This window comes from Myxocyprinus asiaticus, chromosome 24 (genome assembly GCF_019703515.2).
Source record: "Myxocyprinus asiaticus isolate MX2 ecotype Aquarium Trade chromosome 24, UBuf_Myxa_2, whole genome shotgun sequence".
NCBI classification, from domain to species: domain Eukaryota; kingdom Metazoa; phylum Chordata; class Actinopteri; order Cypriniformes; family Catostomidae; genus Myxocyprinus; species Myxocyprinus asiaticus.
In genome coordinates this window covers 20,572,974-20,594,891 of record NC_059367.1, presented here as the reverse complement: position 1 = coordinate 20,594,891, position 21,918 = coordinate 20,572,974, and the positions used below count along the sequence as shown (strand labels likewise).

At 39.1% G+C, this 21,918-nt stretch overlaps 1 protein-coding gene across 1 annotated transcript in view; it reads left to right on the top strand.

The window, feature by feature from the left end:
- Positions 1-21,918, top strand: part of LOC127414752 (phosphatidylinositol 3,4,5-trisphosphate-dependent Rac exchanger 1 protein-like) — a 125,296-nt gene that overhangs the window by 18,783 nt on the left and 84,595 nt on the right. The gene's annotated exons all lie outside the window — the stretch shown is intronic.

Below are 21,918 nucleotides of genomic sequence, written 5' to 3'. Positions count from 1 at the left end.
TTTGCACCCTTGTAGTCTTTGTGTCTGGGCCATCTAGTCACATTAAAGAAAGACTAAGATTTTTTTTTTTAAATATATAAATACATATACTGATCAGCCACAACATTAAAACCACCTGCCTAATATTGTGTAGGTCCCCCTCGTGCCACCAAAACAGCACCAACCCGCATCTCAGAATAGCATTCTGAGATGATGATATTCTCACCACAATTGTACAGAGCAGTTATCTGAGTTACCATAGACTTTGTCAGTTCGAACCAGTCTGGCCATTCTCTGTTGACCTCTCTCACCAACAAGGCATTTCCGTCTACAGAACTGCCGCTTACTGGATGTTTTTTTTTTTTTTTTTTTTGGCACCATTTGGAGTAAATTCTAGAGACTGTTATGTGTGAAAATTCCAGGAGATCAGCAGTTACAGAAATACTCAAACCAGCCCATCTGGCACCAACAATCATACCACGGTCCAAATCACTGAGATAAATTTTTTTCTTGTTCTGATGGTTGAAACATTAACTGAAGCTCCTGACTCGTATCTGCGTGATTTTATGCACTACACTGCTGCCGCATGATTGGCTGATTAGATAATCGCATGGCTGATTGTTGATGCCAGATGGGCTGGTTTGAGTATTTCTGTAACTGCTGATCTCCTGGAATCTCTTCAGACACAACAGTCTCTAGAATTTACTCCGAATGGTGCCAAAAACAAAAAATATCCGGTGAGCGGCAGTTCTGTTGATGAAAACACCTTGTTGATGAGAGAGGTCAACAGAGAATGGCCAGACTGGTTCGAACTGACAAAGTCTACGGTAACTCAGATACACGCTCTGTACAATTGTGGTGAGAAGAATAGCATCTCAGGGTGTGTTCACATTTGGCAGGTTTGGTTTGATTAAAACGAACTCTGGTGTGATTGTTCTGTTAGTGCGGTTCATTTGAACAAGTGTGAACGCTGCCATCCGAACCTTGGTGCACACCAAACAAGCTGACCTAGACTGCCTTAATAGTGGGTCTCGGTCCCCTTCCAAACGAGCTCTGGTGCGGTTCGACTGATATATGAATGCAACATGGACCAAAGACGTCTAAACGGACCAAAAACAGGAAGTAATTTGCCTAATACTGACCTCAAGCATACCTGGTTCTTCTCATCATAGGAGCTATGTTTCCCATTATAGTTCGGTACAGGCGTCGGAACCGTGGTCAGCCGTCCGTGCAGCATATCTTCGTTTGTGTGTGCAACGGAGGAATTCTTGGTGCTGTTTTGACTCCTTTACACATTTTAGTAGCTCTTCGTTTGTTCTCAGCTGGTACAAATACCACCATATATACATATATAAATCTAACGAGCGCATTTCACCCAGCAGCCGCCATTGTTTTGGATATTCGGCAAGTTCCATCACAAAATATACGTCATAATAGTTGTCCAATCAGGTTGTGACTTTTTCCTGATGCCTTTTGTTTCGTATCTTTAGGTTCGGTGTTAAAAATGCCAGTGTGAACGCTAAATGTATCATTTTCTTTTTTGGTCCAGACCAAGAGAACCGAACTACAAGTGTGAACACACCCTCAGAATGCTATTCTGTCATTTTTTTTTTTTTAGTCTGGAGCCCTGCCTGGGTACATATTTAGCTGTGTGTTCATTGGATTTAATCAGTTTTGCTGTTACTCACATTGTGGGAACCAGGATGGGTTGTAAAGATTCTCCTTGCACTGGAGAAAAAAGTCAAATGTGAGGTTTGGAGAACCTCAGGGGTTTTTCTGTGACCCTTTGCTATTCATTGAATGCTGAAGTATCAGCAAGTAAACAGCAATGCTTGTTTAAAGCGGGAAAACCAACTTTGGGCAGGATACTGCCCTTGCTAACATGTGTTGAGGCATTTAAGTGAAGAAAGGACTGATGGTTTACAGTTTGAGGATGTCCTGGACAAAGGGAGAGTGAACATCCTATAGTTTAATTATATCCTGTCTCAAATCCTGTCCATTATTTTTGCAAATCTGTTTGGTGACACTCAGTAGCGATTTCTCAGGGCCAGCAAAGCCTTCTCTGCTGGCGTAACATGCCTAATAAATGAATATTTTTTCATCCTTTCATTCTCATTCACCTTTTTGCCTGTGTATTTTCAATCGCTTTCCACTCCTAATTCATCTACAAATGAATAGCAAAAAAATTACGTTTATCCAATCAGAATGAATCCCTCAGTGCTTAAAAGCAAAGTCATGTCAGATGTCAGATTGTCAGATTCTTCAGCCAATCAGATTGATTTGTTCTTGGTGGGTGTGGTCTTTAGGATATGTCCCAGTCCAGGCCTTCTAGGTGGCCTTGAGTGACGCAATCACGCTTTAAGTGATGTATGTAATTTGAAAGCGAAGAGCGCGAGATCTTGCTGATGAGACTGCTGTTAGTGAGTTATTGAACAGTTTCATGACTGATGAATCATGAATATTCAGATGAGTTTGGATATGACACTTCAAACTTTTGGAAATGTGCATTTAATTGTATTTTTGTTAATTGACCTAGTTTTTTAGAATACATAGTTCCTTGCATTGTTGTGTATTTTAAAACGTCCCTTCATTGCTGTTCCTGTAGAATTCCTGCTGAATGAAAGTGACTTTGAAGCATTTTGACTGTTGGCAAACCTCTGTGTCTGCAGAAATGTCTGTTGCCTACTTTCAGTTTGAACGCAGAATAAAAGCATTCAGTTTTCTGACAGTCTGTGGACAGTACACTCCATATTTTGTAAAATTCGAAACTTTGAGGTCTATACTGAGATATTAATTCATCAGAAATCTTTTCTAACATCCAGGGAATGCAATATGTACATTACTGTAGATAATATATTATTGTTAATGTGATTAGGTGTGTAAATATGAAACATTCTTGTTTGTTGTGTCAATATACTGTAATCACACCCTGAAGGACACCTTATCTCAGTGCCTTGGTAGTAGTGCAACACATACCTTTCACTATGATGCTAGCTTTTAGTGTAAACTACTTGATCATACACTCCAAAAATAGCTCTTTGGCTGAACTTGATTCAGACGTGGACAGTGGTTCCACGTGTTTGAAATATGTTTTCAACATAACAAAACATTAAACACTAATAGGTATCACCCTTTATATTCATCTTGCACAAAACACACAAAATAACACTCAATTTTAACATTTACTCTCCCTAACGAGACCCATGCAACGCATGCTGGGAAATGGAAATCGAACGGTTTCAATGCTACTTTAACACCACAAAAGTATTTATGTAGTCCCAACTCAAAAGGATTGAGTAAACTTGCATTTTACAAATTAAGAAGGATAGAACACAATTAAATAAAGTTGTGACAAAATGTTCTAGAATTGTTTGGCTTTAGTTATGCAAGATCATATTGTGGTCTCACTAAACGACAACCTAAATAAAAAGTTACTGGACAGATTATAAGGAAATATTTACTTTTCTAAAAGGCAGATTTCCTCCATTTAGATTGAAGGATAGAAATGTTACTTTTTTTTTTTTTTTTTTTTTTTTTATAAGAGGAGCCATTTAAGAAATCATTCAGATGGTATGGACATAAGTGTCCAGAATGTTTAATTCAGACATTTATTTAAATGTTGCCTTGAGCATATGGCTGAACCCAAAATTAGGTATTATTAAGTCCCCTTTCTGCTGGTCAGAGTGGATTGTGAGGGAGGTTAATACGCTCAGTGACCTATATGTGAGTGGAGTGTTGAGATCCTTTGAAAATATGGTTCAACATTTTGAGATTCCCAGATCTCAATTCTTTAGATATTTACAACTGCGCCACCTCTTCTGTGCTGTTTTTGGAAGTAGCACACACCCCCCTAAAGCGGCAGACACTCTGAGAATGGTGATTACTGCCTTTGGAAAAAGTCATGAGGCATCAGTGTATTACTCTGTTAATTCAGAGTCTGGGGGACGGAGCTTCAACTTCTCTCAAAAGATTATGGGAGAAAGATTTAAACTTGGTATTGGAGGAGGGAGTGTGGGCTAAGATTCTAAAAATGTAAAGTCTACATCTAGAGATGCAAGGGTGTGCCTTGTGCAATTTAAGATTTTACATGGATTCTATTGGACCACCTCTAGATTGTATAGGCTTGGTCTGAAAGACACACCCATGTTTTTTGATGGTGTGTTAAGATCCAAGAATTTTGGTTGAGGGTTCAGAGTTTTATGTGTGACGTATTGGGAACTCAAATTTCATTTTGCCCCATACTCTGTATTTTAGGCGATGGGGTGGTCATTAATATAGGGGATAAATACATAATTTTGTTTATCCTAGCCAGTGTTATGATTGGCAGACAAATTATTCTTAGGGGATAGAGGTCGGCTGGAGCGCCCTTGTTTCGAGAGTGGCACACAGAGATGGGCAGGGTGGCGGCATTTGAGGGAATGTCGTATAGAAGGCTAGGTAGCATGGATGTGTTTAATAAAAAATGGGGCAACTATTTGGCCTTTTTGGAGGGTTCTGGTGGAGGGGCAGTGGAGAGAGATTTGTAGTTTTAAATGTATGATTATTATTATTATTATTTTTTTATCTATTCATAAGTGTTTCCTGTTGTCTGTTTTAAAAATTTTTTTTTTTTTTTTTTTTTTGTATGTGTGTATAAATTCATTTTGTGTTAGACCACTGGATGTTTGTAGTTTGTAAAAATAATTTGATATAATTTGATTCTGTGTGTGTATGTTCCGTTTCTTCAATCCTGTTATGTGAATCAATAAAATGTTAATATCAAAAAAGAAATCATTAAGAAGCTGCAAAGTTTTTCTCACTTCTGTTTCTCCATCCAGTTTGCAGGGATCACGTGCCACTAAGTAATGGTTTAGAAGTGTGCCTATAGTTGTTTTTGCATTTCTGCTTTTTTGTCGCCTGTTGCATTCTTCATGGTGTTAAGCAATTTAGGTTGTCCCATACCACTCTTTCTGACTTTTGATTGGAATCTCACTTGTTCTTGCTTTAAATGGAGTCACTGATTACCATTTTCAAGCATTACAGTATACATGTTCTTAGGCCATCTAAATGCTTTACATTACAGTATAAGAGCTTCTGTTAACATGCTATTGTTTCTTCTGCCAAATAAATTTGTTTAGAATTGAACAGCTAAAAAAACCTTGTCTTTTGTCCCCTAGTTTTAGTCGATGGTTTTGCGTGCTCACTTTTTAAGAAATTGCTGAGTTTACCCAGTTTCACAACTCAGGGTTTTGCAATATGCTCTTGTCCCTTATTTCAGTCGAGCAGCACTTTATTTGCCCTGTGTGAAAGACTTCACTTGTTTTATTCGATGGATGTGGTTAAAACAGGATTTCAGTGATGCATAATAAGAATATTCTAGCAATAAAATGGCTTAGTGTCTTGAGTACCCTTTGTGTCACTGTCTAATCGATTTCTTCACAGTTTGCTTACATTTGCTTTTGGCATAGCACTCAGAACAGAATGTGGAAATTATAAGAGTTACCATAATTTATTTACAATGTATATGGAAAAATGGAGAAAAGTCCCAAGTTTTGTAGATTGCAAAACAGTGTGAGGGACTTTTTCTATTTTTTCCATAGTATTGACTGTGTCCTACGTGACCACCCAGGTGCGCGAGGGGTGTTTTTGATTATTTAAAACAAAATTTTTACAGGTAAATTACCTGAGATTATTTTTAATTATATCCCTGTAAAAATTGGTGCTTATTGTCCACAATACTGACTTCAGCACCAATACCTGGTGCTACTAGGTCAACCAGAACAGTGCTAGTCTTGATGTCTGCTGGTGGCAGAAGTGGTGGCAGCAGGCTCTTGACCCTCTGTCCTGTTGGGAGAGGTTGAAGACCATGGCAGCATATGGCCAGTCTGGTTTGGTCCACCTCACTGTCTGACCATCTTTGCCTGACTGCTTCACATCAAACAAAAGGCGTGTTGCCCATGTCTGACCTTCTGTCATGCCGCAATTCAGCCCGGCTGGTGGGTTGGATTTCCAGCATTGTGAGATGTGGAAGCATGTTGGTCAAATTTCTTTCTAAACACATTGTATAATTAGGGGTCTGCACAATTAGGTATTTTTAAAATTTACTAAAGAGTAGTTGACTTATCAGTCTTGAGGATACCCGTTTGACTGGTTTCGGGTTCACCTGGCCACAGATGGATGCGTTTCTCAGGGGACATTTATATAGATGCAGTCTTTCATTATGAAACAGCTAGATGGAATGCAAAAAATAAAATGGAACACAAGGGTCTCGAGCTGTGTGTTTAAAAGTTTCACTATTTTTAACTTGACACGTAGTTTTAAATACACAGAGCTCATGGTGAGATGCTCAAAAAAAGGGATATTGTGAGAGAAGTATATGGCTGTAGATGTACTGATCAGCCACAACATTAAAACCACTGACAGATGAAGTGAATAACATTTATTATCTCATTACAATGGCACATGCCAAGGGGTGGGATATACAGGTGCATCTCAATAAATTAGAATGTCGTGGAAAAGTTCATTTATTTCAGTAATTCAACTCAAATTGTGAAACTCGTGTATTAAATAAATTCAATGCACACAGACTGAAGTAGTTTAAGTCTTTGGTTCTTATAATTGTGATGATTTTGGCTCACATTTAACAAAAACCCACCAATTCACTGTCTCAAAAAATTTGAATACATCATAAGACCAATAAAAAAAACATTTTTAGTGAATTGTTGGCCTTCTGGAAAGTATGTTCATTTACTGTATATGTACTCAATACTTGGTAGGGGCTCCTTTTGCTTTAATTACTGCCTCAATTCAGCGTGGCATGGAGGTGATCAGTTTGTGGCACTGCTGAGGTGGTATGGAAGCCCAGGTTTCTTTGACAGTGGCCTTCAGCTCATCTGCATTTTTTGGTCTCTTGTTTCTCATTTTCCTCTTGACAATACCCCATAGATTCTCTATGGGGTTCAGGTCTGGTGAGTTTGCTGGCCAGTCAAGCACACCAACACCATGGTCATTTAACCAACTTTTGGTGCTTTTGGCAGTGTGGGCAGGTGCCAAATCCTGCTGGAAAATGAAATCAGCATCTTTAAAAAGCTGGTCAGCAGAAGGAAGCATGAAGTGCTCCAAAATTTCTTGGTAAACGAGTGCAGTGACTTTGGTTTTCAAACAACACAATGGACCAACACCAGCAGATGACATTGCACCCCAAATCATCACAGACTGTGGAAACTTAACACTGGACTTCAAGCAACTTGGGCTATGAGCTTCTCCACCCTTCCTCCAGACTCTAGGACCTTGGTTTCCAAATGAAATACAAAACTTGCTCTCATCTGAAAAGAGGACTTTGGACCACTGGGCAACAGTCCAGTTCTTCTTCTCCTTAGCCCAGGTAAGACGCCTCTGACGTTGTCTGTGGTTCAGGAGTGGCTTAACAAGAGGAATACAACAACTGTAGTGTCTGTGTGTGGTGGCTCTTGATGCCTTGACCCCAGCCTCAGTCCATTCCTTGTGAAGTTCACCCAAATTCTTGAATCGATTTTGCTTGACAATCATAAGGTTGAGGTTCTCTTGGTTGGTTGTGCATCTTTTTCTTCCACATTTTTTCCTTCCACTCAACTCTCTGTTAACATGCTTGGATACAGCACTCTGTGAACAGCCAGCTTCTTTGGCAATGAATGTTTGAGGCTTACCCTCCTTGTGAAGGGTGTCAATGATTGTCTTCTGGACAACTGTCAGATCAGCAGTCTTCCCCATGATTGTGTAGCCTAGTGAACCAAACTGAGAGACCATTTTGAAGGCTCAGGAAACATTTGCAGGTGTTTTGAGTTGATTAGCTGATTGGCATGTCACCATATTCTAATTTTTTGAGATAGTGAATTGGTGGTTTTTTGTTAAATGTGAGCCAAAATCATCACAATTAAAAGAACCAAAGACTTAAACTACTTCAGTCTGTGTGCATTGAATTTATTTAATACACGAGTTTCACAATTTGAGTTGAATTACTGAAATAAATGAACTTTTCCACGACATTCTAATTTATTGAGATGCACCTGTATTAGGCAGCAAGTGAACAGTCAGTTCTTGAATTTCATGTTTTGGAAGCAGGAAAAATGGGTAAGCGAAAGGATCTAAGCAACTTTGACAAGGGAAAAATTGTGATGGCTAGACGACTGGGTCAGAGCATCTCCAAAACGGCTGTTCTTGTGGGGTGTTCCCAGAATGCAGTGGTTAGTACCTACCAAAAGTGGACCAAGGAAGGACAACCGGTGAACCAGCAACAGGGTCATGGGCGCTCAAGGCTCATTGATGCACATGGGGAGCAAAGGCTAGTCCGTCTGGTCCGATCCCACAGAAGAGATGCTGTAGCACGAATTGCTGAAAAACATAATGCTGGCCATGATAGAAAGGTGTCAGAACACACAGTGCACCGCAACTTGCTGCGTATGGGGCTGTGTAGCCGCAGTCTAGTCAGAGTGCCCATGCTGACCCCTGTCCACCGCTGAAAGCACCTACAATGGGCACGTGAGCATCAGAACTGGACCATGGAGCAATGGAAGAAGGTGGCCTGGTCTGATGAATCATGTTTTCTTTTAGATCATGTGGACGGCCGGTTGTGTGTGCGTCGATTACCGGGGGGAAGAGATAGCAGCAGGATGCACCACGGGAAGAAGGCAGGCTGGCGGAGGCAGCGTGATGCTCTGTGCAGTGTTCTGCTGGGAAACCGTGGGTGCTGGCATTCATGTGGATGTTACTTTGAAACGTACCACCAACCTAAAGATTGTTGCAGACCAGGTACACCCTATCATGGCAATGGTATTCCCTAATGGCAGTGGCCTCTTTCAGCAGGATAATGCACCCCTTCACACTGCAAAAATTGTTCAGGAATGGTTTGAGGAACATGCCAAAGTGTGTTGACTTCCTCCAATTTCCCCAGATCTCAATCTTATTAAGGATCTATGGGATATGCTGGACCAACAAGTCTGAACCATGGAGGCCCCACCTCGCAACTTCCAGGACTTAAAGAATCTGCTGCTAATGTCTTGGTGCCAGATACCACAGGACACCTTCAGAGGTCTTGTGGAGTCCATGCCTCGACAGGTCAGAGCTGTTTTGGCGGCACTAGGGGGACCTACACGATGTTAGGCAGGTGGTTTTAATGTTGTGGCTGATCGGTGTGTATATACACTACCGGTCAAAAGTTTTGAAACACACTCATTCTTTATTATAATTTTTTTTTTTTCACATTTTAGAATAAAAGTCATCAAAACTATGGAATAACATAAATGGAACTATGGGAATTATGTTGTGACTAAACAAAATCCAAAATAAATCAAAACTGTGTTATATTTTAGCATCTTCAAAGTAGTCACCCTTTGCCTAGAATTTGCAGACATGTACTCTTGAAATTTTCTCAACCAACTTCTTGAGGTATCACCCTGGGATGCTTTTTAAACAGTACTGAAGGAGTTCCCATCTATGTTGGGCACTTATTGGCTGCTTTGCTTTATTATTTGGTCCAAGTCATCAATTTCAATCAATCATTGTGGCACACGAGTAAGGCATTAAAAAAGACGGTAACACTTTACAATAAGGTTCCATTAGTTAACATTAGTTAATAACATTAGTTAACATGAACTAACAATGCGCAATACTTTTACAGCTTTTATTAGTCTTAGTTAATGGTAATTTCAACATATACATTTCTCAAATCAAAAGTTGTTTATTAACATTAGTATATGCATTATGAACTTACAATCAACAATTGTATTTTTATTAACTAATATTAATAAAGATTAATAAATGTTGTAAACAATATATTGTTAACTGTTTGTTCATGATACCTAATGCATTAACTAATATTAACGAATTGAACTCTATTGTAAAGTGTTACCAAAAAGACAATTCAAAAAGTGGCTTTAGTATGCAATATTTTGTTTATATCCATATTATTGAACTTATGTCATCTGCCAATCATTGGCCTACAGTTCACACAATTCATTTTGAAATTGAATTGGTCAATCAGTCCGAGATATTTATTATGAGGGATTTTCTAAGGATGCATCAATGCACCTGCGTCAGACGCTTTTCGAGCGTCTCGTTTGCATTGCGTCATAAACGTACCGTTTTTAGGTCGCTATGTCAAGTTAAACATAGTTTGAAGCTTAGTAAAACACGTCTTGAGATCCCTGCATTCGTATTTGCGCTCCATCAAGCTGTGTTTGAACACAAGAATGTGATCTCATCTTGTTTTGTCTGCTGTTGGTGAGTGGTTTGTTCTCTGTATAACCACGTTGCCCAAACAGCTGAAGTTTCGCTTACTGCCACTGGAGAAAACTGTGGTACTTCAAGTTTGATTTGCTCAGATGGAAGGAATATTCCTTATCACGGTCCGGGGACATGATTTCTTGCGTTATTTTTTTTATATAATTAATCGCACTGAATTAATGCGTTAAATTGACAGCCCTAATAAATATATATATATATATGCAAAAGTATATAAATAAATATAATATATTCATATATGCAAAAGTTTTAGGCACTTGTGAAAAATTTTGCATAATAGTAAGGATGTCTTCAAAATAATGCCATAAATAGTTTTCATTTATCACTTAATGTCATACAAAGTCTAGTAAACATAAAAAAGCTAAATCAGTATTCGGTGTGACCACCTTTGCCTTTAAAACAGCACCAATTTCTCCTAGGTACACCTGGACACAGTTTTTCTTGGTTGTTGGCAGATAGGATGTTCCAAGCTTTGCAACAGTTCTAGTTTATTTCCATAAAGATTTATTTATCCATTTTTATTTTTATTTATTTAGGCTGTCTCAATTGCTTCTGTCTCTTTATGTAATCTCAGACTGACACGATGTTCAGTGGGGGGCTTTGTGGGGGCCATGACATCTGTTGCAGGGCTCCCTGTTCTTCTATTCTAATCTTTTTTTTACAGTACTGTGTGTGTGTGTGTGTGTGTGTATGTGTGTATATATATATATATATATATATATATATAAAACCACCTGCCTAATATTGTGTATGTCCCCCTTGTGCCACCAAAACAGCAACAACTTGCATCTCAGAATAGAATATTATATATATATATATATATATATATATATATATATACTACCCTCACTCCAAGAATTGTTAAAACACACATGATTACAGCCTCAAGTCTTTTTGGGTATGATGCGACAAAGCTTTGCACACCTGGATTTGGGGATTTTCTGCCATTCTTCTCTGCAGGTCCTTTCAAGCTCTGTCAGGTTGGATGGGGACTGTCAGTGGACAGCAGTTTTCAGGTCTCTCCAGAGATGTTCGATTGGGTTCAAGTCTGGGATCTGGTTGGGCCACTCAAGGACATTCACAGAGTTGTCCCTAAGCCAATTTTGCATTGTCTTGGCTGTGTGCTAAGGGTCATTGTCCTTTTGGAAGGTGAACCTTCAGCCCAGTCTGAGGTCCTGAGCACTCTGGACAAGGTTTTCATTAAGGATATCTCTGTATTTTGCTGCATTCAGCTTTCTTTCAACTCTGACCAGTACCCCCAGTCCCTGCCGCTGAAAAACACCCCCACAGCATGATGCTACCACCACCATGCTTAACCGTTGGGAGTGGTGCCTGGTTTCCTCCAGACATGATGCTTGGAATTGAGGCCAAACAGTTCAATCTTCGTTTCATCAGATGAGAAAATCTTGTTTCTCATAGTCGGAGAGTCCTTTATGTGCTTTTTTTTTTATGTGTCTTGAACTGAGGAGAGGCTTCCGTCTGGCCACTCTTCCATAAAGCCCAGATCAGTGGGGTGTTGAAGTGATGGTTGTCCTTCTACAAATTTCTCCCATCTCCACACCTGATCTCTGGAGCTCAACCAGTGTGACCATCGGGTTCTTGGCCACCTCTCTTACCAAGGCCCTTCTCCACTGATTGCTCAGTTTGGCCAGGCAGCCAGCTCTAGGAAGAGTCCTGGTTGTTCCAAACTTCTTCCATTTAAGAATTATGGAGGCCACTGTGCTCTCGGGAACCTTCAATGCAGCTGAAATTTATTTGTAGTCTTCCCCAGATCTGTGCCTCGACACTATCCTGTCTCTGAGCTCTGCAGATAGCTCCTTTTGACCTCATGGATTGGTTTTTTTCTCTGATATGCATTTTCAGCTGTGAGACCTTATGTCCAATCAATTGAATCTGCCACAGGTCAAAGTGTAGAAACATCTCAAAGATGATCCAGAGAAATGGGATGCACCTGAGCTAAATTTCAAGTGTCATAGCAAAGGGTCTGAATACTTATATGTGATATTCAGTTTTGTCTTTTTAATAAATTTGCAAAGTTATCAAAAATCTGTTTTTTGCTTTGTCATTATGGGGTATGGAGCGTAGATTGATGTTAAATCTAAAATAATTTATAACATTTTAGCATAAGGCTGCAACATAACAAAATGTGAAAAAAATGGAGTCTGAAAAAAATAAAATATATATACAGTTTGCATACCCTGGCAGAAATTGTGAAATTTTGGCATTGATTTAGAAAATATGACTGATCATGCAAAAAAAACTGTCTTTTATTTAAGGATAGTGATCATATGAAGCTATTTATTGTCACATAGTTGTTTGGCCCCTTTTTAAATCATAATGATAACAGAAATCACCCAAATGGCCCTGATCAAAAGTATACATACCCTTGAATGTTTGGCCTTGTTACAGACACACATGATGACACACACAGGTTTAAATGGCAAATAAAGGTTAATTTCCCACACCTGTGGCTTTTTAAATTGCAATTAGTGTCTGTGTATAAATAGTCAATGAGTTTGTTAGCTCTCATGTGGATGCACTGGGCAGGCTAGATACTGAGCCATGGGCAGCAGAAAAGAACTGTCAAAAGACCTGTGTAACAAGGTAATGGAATTTATAAAGATGGAAAAGGATATAAAAAGATATCCAAAGCCTTGAAAATGCCAGTCAGTACTGTTCAGTCACTTATTAAGAAGTGGAAAATTCGGGGATCTCTTGATACCAAGCCAAGGTCAGGTAGACCAAGAAAGTTTTCAGCCACAACTGCCAGAAGAATTGTTCGGGATACAAAGAAAAACCTACTGGTAACTTCAGGAGAAATACAGGCTGCTCTGGAAAAAGACGGCATGGTTGTTTCAAAGAGCACAATATGACTATACTTGAACAAAAATGAGCTGCATGGTCGAGTTGCCAGAAAGAAGCCTTTATTGCGCCAATGCCACAAATGACAACACCTTGACATGCCTCTCAGCTTCTGGCACACTGTAATTTGGAGTGACGAGACTAAAATAGAGCTTTATGGTCACAACCATAAGCGCTATGTTTGGAGAGGGGTCAACAAGGCCTATAGTGAAAAGAATACCATCCCCACTGTGAAGCATGGTGGTGGCTCACTGATGTTTTGGGGGTGTGTGAGCTCTAAAGGCACAGGGAATCTTGTGAAAATTGATGGCAAGATGAATGCAGTATGATATCAGAAAATACTGGCAGACAATTTGCATTCTTCTGTGCGAAATCTGCGCATGGGACGCTCTTGGAATTTTCAGCACGACAGTGCCCCTAAGCACAAGACCAAGTTGACCCTCCAGTGGTTACAGTAGAAAAAGGTGAAGGTTCTAGAGTGGCCATCACAGTCTCCTGACCTTAATATCATCAAGCCACTCTGGGGAGATCTCAAACGTGCGGTTCATGCAAGACGACCAAAGACTTTGCATGACCTGGAGGCATTTTGCCAAGACGAATGGGCAGCTATACCACCTGCAAGAATTTGGGGCCTCATAGACAACTATTACAAAAGACTACACGTTGTCATTGATGCTAAAGGGGGCAATACACAGTATTAAGAACTAAGGGTATGCAGACTTTTGAACAGGGGTCATTTCATTTTTTTTCTTTGTTGCCATGTTTTGTTTTATGATTGTGCCATTCTGTTATAACCTACAGTTGAATATGAATCCCATAAGAAATAAAAGGAATGTGTTTTGCCTGCTCATTCATGTTTTCTTTAAAAATGGTACATATATTACCAATTCTCCAAGGGTATGCAAACGTTCGAGCACAACTGTGTGTGTATATATATATATATATATATTACCTAAACTGCCCTCACTCCAAGAATTGTGAAAAAACACTATTACCTGAAAGATAAAAGTCTTCCAAGCTTTCTAGCCTCAGTATGTGGAATGAATTTGCAAAGCTGAGAGACACCTTCTAAATTGATCAGAACCCAGATTCATCCGCTTTGCATCAACTTGTTTCTCTATTGTAGCAGTGCACATACATGCATGTGGCCTGATTCTGTGAGTTGACAAGCACTGACCACATGAAGCCTTTTCACACCACACTGTTTCCCATCCGGAGTCATATCCTTCCTCTTTTTGTTTTCTGTAAAGAGAACTCAACTTTATTTCCTCCCTTAAAAGTTTCATCTCAGTTCATTTATTTATCTGATTTTGGAGGCATTCATTCTTAAAAAAGAAGACATTTGTGAGGAAGATTTTTATTGTACTCAGTATGCCAACCAGAGAAAATTCAAAAAAGCAAATCTTTCGTAAGAATCCTAAACAGTGTTGCAGTGTATTTCTGTTTATTATCCTGTGATCTATCTAGAAATTTGCAACGTTTGTAATGGAATACTGATGCAGTGCTTACTGAATAATGCACAGTACAAACTGTATACTGCCTACTGTTTTTTTTTTTTAATTTAATTTATTTAAAACATTTTAAAAAGTAGTATTGAAACAGTCACATGACTTCACTACATTTATCACATGACCTCATTATGTTGTATGTTTAATAAAGTGTGGTGTCCACTTGTCATCTTGGAAATAAAACTTTTGCATTTTAAATCCCATTTTGTGTAAAAAGTCTGACATGAGGCACTCAATAAAACGAGTCAAGAAAAGAAAGTCAAGCACATTGCATTGTGGGATGCAGAATTCCATGCAGTAAGTCATCTGGTTATTTAATGCATAAAGACATTTTGCATACTGTGCACATTATACATACTATAGCAAAGGTAGTATGCTATTACCAACATAGCCAGTGTAATAAATGTTCATTTGTCTATACTTGCAAAAGGCAACACATTGGCATTGCTAATATCTGCTAATTGAGTTACAGTGGTGTTTGTTTATCAGAGAGGGTTGGAGTGGTGTGTATCTTTGCATGATAATGAAAGACTCCCTATTCTGTGTGAGAGGCCATAGAGAAGGTCATTAGAGTTGCCCATAGTTTTTCAATGGAAGGTCTGACCCCTCCAAGAGTGAGCTAGTGTGACCGAAAGGGCTCTTAATGCACTTGAGGACATATAGATGAGTTGGACGGAAGTTAATTGTTCTCACTCATGTCCTCATCTCAGCTCCGATACTGATGATCAGACTGGAAAGATCTGCCCAGGTGCGGCTGGAGCTCAGCGAGTATTGACGCTGACTACCACTCCTGGAGTCGTGAGTTCGAATCCAGGGCATGCTGAGTGACTCCAGCCATGTCTCCTAAGCAACCAAATTGGCCCGGTTGCAAGGGAGGGTAGAGTCACATGGGGTAACCTCCTCGTGGTTGCTATAATGTGTGGTTTTTGCTCACTGTGGGGTGCATGGTGAGTTGTGCGTGGATGCCGCGGAGAATAGCGTGAGCGATACGTCTCCGTGGTAATGTGCTCAAGTCATGTGACTTGTCTCGGATGTGGAGGCAACTGAGATTCGTCCTTCTCCACCCAGATTGAGGCGAATCACTACGCCACCTCGAGGACTTGGAGCACATTGGGATTTTGGCATTCCAAATTGGGGAGAATAAGGGGAGGAAAAGAAAATGAAGCTGTGGGGGGGATATTGACATATATACAAATGTACATATTGTGTATATACAGTATATGTCAGACATACATCTTTGGTTGTTGCATTGCTTGTCGTTGTTCCAGTGTCTTGCCTATTCATTATTAAAGGCTGTTTTTAGGGCTGCAACTAACAATTATTTTGATAATTGACTAATCTTATGATTATTAGAACAATTATTAGACTATTTGGGCGGTTATTGCAACAATGAATCATTAGCTCTTAACCGTTTATTCAGCTTATGCCTCAACATAAAGTTTGTATTAAATGTGCTTACTAACATAAAGAGGAAAAAAAATAATCTTTTAAAAATACCTCTAAGTGACATTCACTGAATTACAAGGAAAAAAACTTGTTTTTTAAAGGAATAGTTCACCCAAAAATTAAAATTCTCTCATCATTTACTTACCCTTATGCCATCCCTGATGTGTATGGCTTTTTTTCTTCAGCAGAACACAAGTGAAGAGATTTAGAAGAATATTTCAGCTCTGTAGGTCCATACAATGCAAGTGGATGGGTGCCAAAATTTCAAGCTCCTAAAATCTCATAGGCCAGCATAAAAGAATCCATATGACTCCAGTGGTTAAATCAGTGTCTTCAGAAGCAATCTGATAGGTGTGGGTGAGAAATACATACATTTTAAGTAAATTTGTACTATAAATTCTCCTCCGCGCCTGAGTGTGCATCAGCCGGGAGAAGATTCAATCTCTCCCCCTTAGAATGAATTCATGGTGCCCTGTGTTTTTGTTCTGTGTGATTCATGATGCATTCCATTCAACTTGGAGAGTCTGAATTTCCTCCTTTCTACTGGGAAAAGTGCAATGGAATGACATGTCGGACTTCTAACTTAGAAATTAATGCGGAAATCTTCCCATTTTGGCGAGATGCAAGTGTGTGATGTCATGCAAACATGTCGGCACCCAGGGAGATTTACAGATTAAATGATAAATAATCACCCTTATTAAATAATATTCACTAATGTGTAAAAGTGCTTACATAAAATGATAATAAAATGTGTTTAGCAAATGTTTGCAGAGACAGGTTTTCAAAACATAGTTTTGCCAGTTTTGCCAAATGTAACAAAATACTCTTTTGATTTACATGTAGAACAAACACTAGCATTGCAGCATCGTTTATCAGTATGGTTGCTATGAGATGTCTCTGTTGACAATCAAGTAACTACTCAAAATCGCAATGTAATTGATGTTCAAATTAAAAACAAGCCCCCCCCTTTGACATGTTTGTGTTTAGTTGTCAGGTAGTTGTCACTGAATTTTGAATTTAGTCAAAAGTCACATCACGCATGACTATCGATCAACGTTTTCATGATCAATAATTGCTGTCGCGTTTGAGTACTCAAGTATCCCTAGTTGTGAGTGGAATTTCTATAAAATGATTTGTAAAATTCTTTATCCATTAATCTCGAATGACTGGAAAACTAATGGAAATTATTTCATCAAAAGGTGTGATAATCCTAAATGACGGGTGTTTTTAAACGGGTATCCCAAACACTCAACCCGCCTGCCAATGGTCAAATAAACACCCAGTTCCACCCCAAACTCACGGCAATGTTGCTATGCACCAGTGTTTACACTTCATATGAATGTCTTCAAGTTTTATCACAGAACCAATTAACACAGAAAATAATTTCAACTTGTTCCTTAGTTTGTTTAATCTAACAAAAACATGTTGACAGTAATGCACTTACAATGGAAGTCTAAGATGCTGTTGAAAGAGTTTAATTTGTATTTAACTCTGAATATTCCTTTAATGTCAACATCATTCCTAGGAAGTCAACACAAGCCTGTAAAAGACATTGCCTTGGCTACAGGGTCTGTAACGATGCCATTATTTACCACAAGTGCATATGCTTAACATTTATATTCCATCCAGACGCCTGCTTTCCAAAGTACTTTCTATGTACTTATGTATACTGGGAAATGTATACTACAGTAGGCATTATAGGATATGGCTATAGTTATTTCTCAGATATATTTTAAAACCTCCATTTACAGTGGCAATGGAATTGCCATTGAGACACTTAAACCACAATGTACTGTATGAAGGTTTTTGCATTATATAACAAAATCTCAAACCAAGTGGCATTTATTTTAAACAAAGATATTAGATATATTGTTCAAAGTTAAAACTAATTGAGTATTTTCTGGATCATTTCCATAGTTATTAATGTGATGAACTACACCTGGGGTTGCTCTACTTGGACACCTGTGTGAACTTGGCACCAGTTGCTTAAAAGTGATTGCAAAAAAGATTGACTAGGAAAAGTACAGTTAGTTCTAAGAAAAGGTCAAGGTCATAATTTGTTTGCAGATGCCACTTGATTAAAAAAAATTATCTAATGCAATTATTGCATTTTAAGTGTCGTTTAAGTGGGTAAACATGTACAAATACTTTGGGGAGGGGCTACAGTATCAGTGCATAAGTGCTCTGTGTGTGTACACTGTTTCCATGGGGTAAGTGAATTGGCAGCAGTCCATCCCCAATACAAGGGTGAAAGGCAGTGCAAGCTTCCGAATCATTATTCCCCCCCATCTCAATAATGACAATCATTGTTTGATAATGCACTAATTTAAAGGAAACCCATCTAAACAGTGAACAGTGTTTATGTATTGTGTGGGAAACAGCAGCCTTTTTGTTATGGAAAAGATTTGTTCTGCCTTTTCCTTCCTGAAATGCAAGAGGCCAAGGTCTCTCTCCTGTCATTGAATTAATCGTAGTGTTTGGTTAAGGTCACCCTGTGTTGCAGGTGGCAAAATTATAACGTCTGCTTCCTGGCAAAGCATTTCATTGAGGGGGGAAAAAAGAGTCAGTTAACAGCTTGTTTCCTTTGTGGGGACATATGGACACATTCATGCTCATCTAGATCGAATAGCCTGTGGCTATTCTACTGTGTGTAACTCTATTCCCCTGTCTCTCTTACCAGCTGGACAGAGCGGCCACAATCACAGTCTTCAAATATCTGAGCCTCATCAGGAGTGTTTTAAAAATAGCCGTTATTTAGTGGTGATTGCTAAGATATTAAACATCAGTGCGTAATTCATTCTGCAACATTTTTGCTACTCTAAGGAGAGATGTGCTATACCCTTTCTAAGCGATCAGACTTACGTTTTCTACCTGGCAGACGATAAAACAGGCATAAAATACCTTAGACTTACACTGAAGGATGGACCAAAGCCATATCTAGGGACCAGAATATGACAGGTGAGCTCTTTTGAATTTAACAAGTAAGCAACACCCTACCAACCAACAAGCAACTACTCAGAACGACAACCGCATAGCAACACCCTAGCATTTTTTATCAGAAAATGTAAAAAATTAGACAAATTCTGACTTTCATAATTCTTTTCTCTGAAAAGTACATGTCAAATGAACACGTGATATTTGAAGCCCACATACACGTGAAAAATCAATTTGGGCAGGAAATCAGTCCTCTCATTTAGATCTGTTCCAGACTTTTTTTATTGAGATGAAATGAATCACAGACTCGTCTGATGACTGAATTGCAATTCCCCAAAAAATTGCAGGTTGACGTCATTAGTTCAGTGCCTATTGCGTCTTTGAATCAGGATGAATGAATTCATTTTTCATTTTGTACACTTGCCCCTGGTCGCACCTGTCATCGTCTGCTGCTGACTTCACACTCACTGTTGCCCAGAGGAACAGTAACAGTTGCCATGGAAGCACAATATCGCCTAGATGTTATAGTTTGTTTATTTACGTGATTCATACTTTTTCAACAGTCAAGTCATGTTTATTTATAAAAAAAGAAAACATGAAGTATAAATAGAAAAAAAAATACACAAAGCATAAACAAACAGAATGAACAGTATTTCAGGAAGGGATGCTTTTGGAGCAATATTTCAGAGAACCAAACTCCCTCTGTGTTATCCAAAGACCCCTTTTGCCCTTCATGCCCCTGCTCCACATCCTGCCTCTAACCCCACCAGCCCCTCAGGCTGCGTCACACATGAATAACCGTTTTTATGGATACATTTGGATGTGCCATATGAAAGATTTAATTAGCCCACGCCTGAGGGTCGGTCCCCTTTTAATGTCTGCAGGACAGTAGCAAACAACACAGCCACTATGATCACCCATATTACACTGGGTATCAGTTACAAGCTTGTGTTCAGGCCCCTTCTGGGAGCTCTGATATGCGTTTACTTCACAGTGCCAAAACATGCGCCACCACCCTTTTATCAGAATTCATATTTACTAAGAGCATGCAGTGTTTTAAAGCTGATGTGATTTCTTCACCATTAGTGTGGCCAAATGTCATCTTCCTTTGATCGAAGAAATGGAAAGTGCTGCCCCAAACTCACACCATTAGTTGTGCCAATGTTGTTGTGTCGTGCTGGTCGGGATGCTCAAACAAACCGAGCAATGTTTTGGTAGTGGCATGGAGCCACAGTGTTTACACTTTTTGGGGAAATCAAACTTTTCTTGGCTTATACTTCAGCTATACTTTAAACCCAGTGTGAGTGCGAGCATGTGATTTCACATGATGTTACTGAAGTTTACAGCTAAATGCGTTTGACAGTCTCTACAAACAAACAATCTTAGAGGAGCATAAGCTGCTGTGGTAAATGGCTTCCAGAGATACTGAAGTGTGACTGAGAGTTAGTCTGTCATTAAGAGAGGGGGATAAGGAGGATGCCATGGGATGGTGAGTGGTTGGCATTAACAAACGTTTTGTTCTGTCATTGTGGTAAATGGAAAAGAGGAGAGATGGCCCATTTTTAATGTCCTGAATGCTTTTAAAATCCATGAGGGAAGGATTATTGAGAAATTGGTAGTTGATGCATAACATGTCCATGAACTACTTTTTAGGTTAAAATGTAGCGCTAAAAACAACGCAAGTTCTCATGTGAACCTGTATGCCATTGTGAACCAACTTCTCACATGCACTTATTAATGCAGAATGAATGTCAATATTTCCACTAAAAAATGACTAGATTCTTGGATTGTTTCTCCCCAAGACCTATTGTATGTCTTCACAAGACTTGGAATATGATGCATAAATCGCATGAGCTACTTTTATAGTACTTTTTTAAGCTTTACAGTGAGGCACTATCCACACAAATTTATTGAAAAGATGGACTAAGATAATGATTAAAACATCTCCTTTTTCATTCTGCATAAAACAAAGTAATACAGGATTAGAATGAAATGAACTAGAGTAAATTATAACATAATTTTCATTTTAATGGGATCCAGGCCTTGTCCTTTAAGGACTAAGATGTTTTTACTTAAGTATTAAAAGTAATTACATTAAATCGCAAAATGGTAGAGATTTTCTGCTATTTGAGCTTCTGAAACAGTTTGCCATACACTGACGCACAGAATCACCTATACATGCTTATAATTAGAACAAAGAAAACTATGGAATGAACAATACAACAGCCGTGATAAAGGTGAAAATGCTCTCAAAAAGACTTAGCTGGCCTTGTCGTGTTGCTGTGGGAGACCGTCAGAAACAATAGCCAGAGTGACAGGTAATTTTTACAGACACTGGGGTGGAGTGAGTCACAATCACTATTAGCAGATCGGCTCATTGCCACTGCCTCTGCTGATGAGAATTGTTTTACAGAGCCAGAAATCGAAACAGTCAGTGAGTGTTTCTCAGACTGTCTTTCTCCGGAGGAGACACTTATGAAGCAATGCAAATGCTAAAAATATTCTCTCTCTCTCTCTCTCTCAACTGCTTCTCATTTTATCTTATTTCTCTGTCTGTGAATGCTCAGGAATGATATTTAGATTTTTGTACAGACAGTGGGTTCCAAAAGAGCATTGAATGCATAATGGTTTTGTTGAGACAAATCAGAGCTTTTGACACAAAAGTTGCTTTCACACAAGCACTTTTGGTGTGCACCCGGGTTCGAATGACATCAATGGTCAGTTCGTTTGGATGATGTGAACGCTGTTTACCGAACGGAGATGTGTACCCATGAACCACACACACGAGTCTGCCTTAAAAGGTGGTTGGGTTACGGTTCGCTGCTGATATGGATGCAATCGTACCAAATCATGGAAGTAAAATGCTTGTGATGATGTATGATTTGTGTCTTTGCAGGCTCCCAATCGCAATTATTGTGGTATATACATTTCT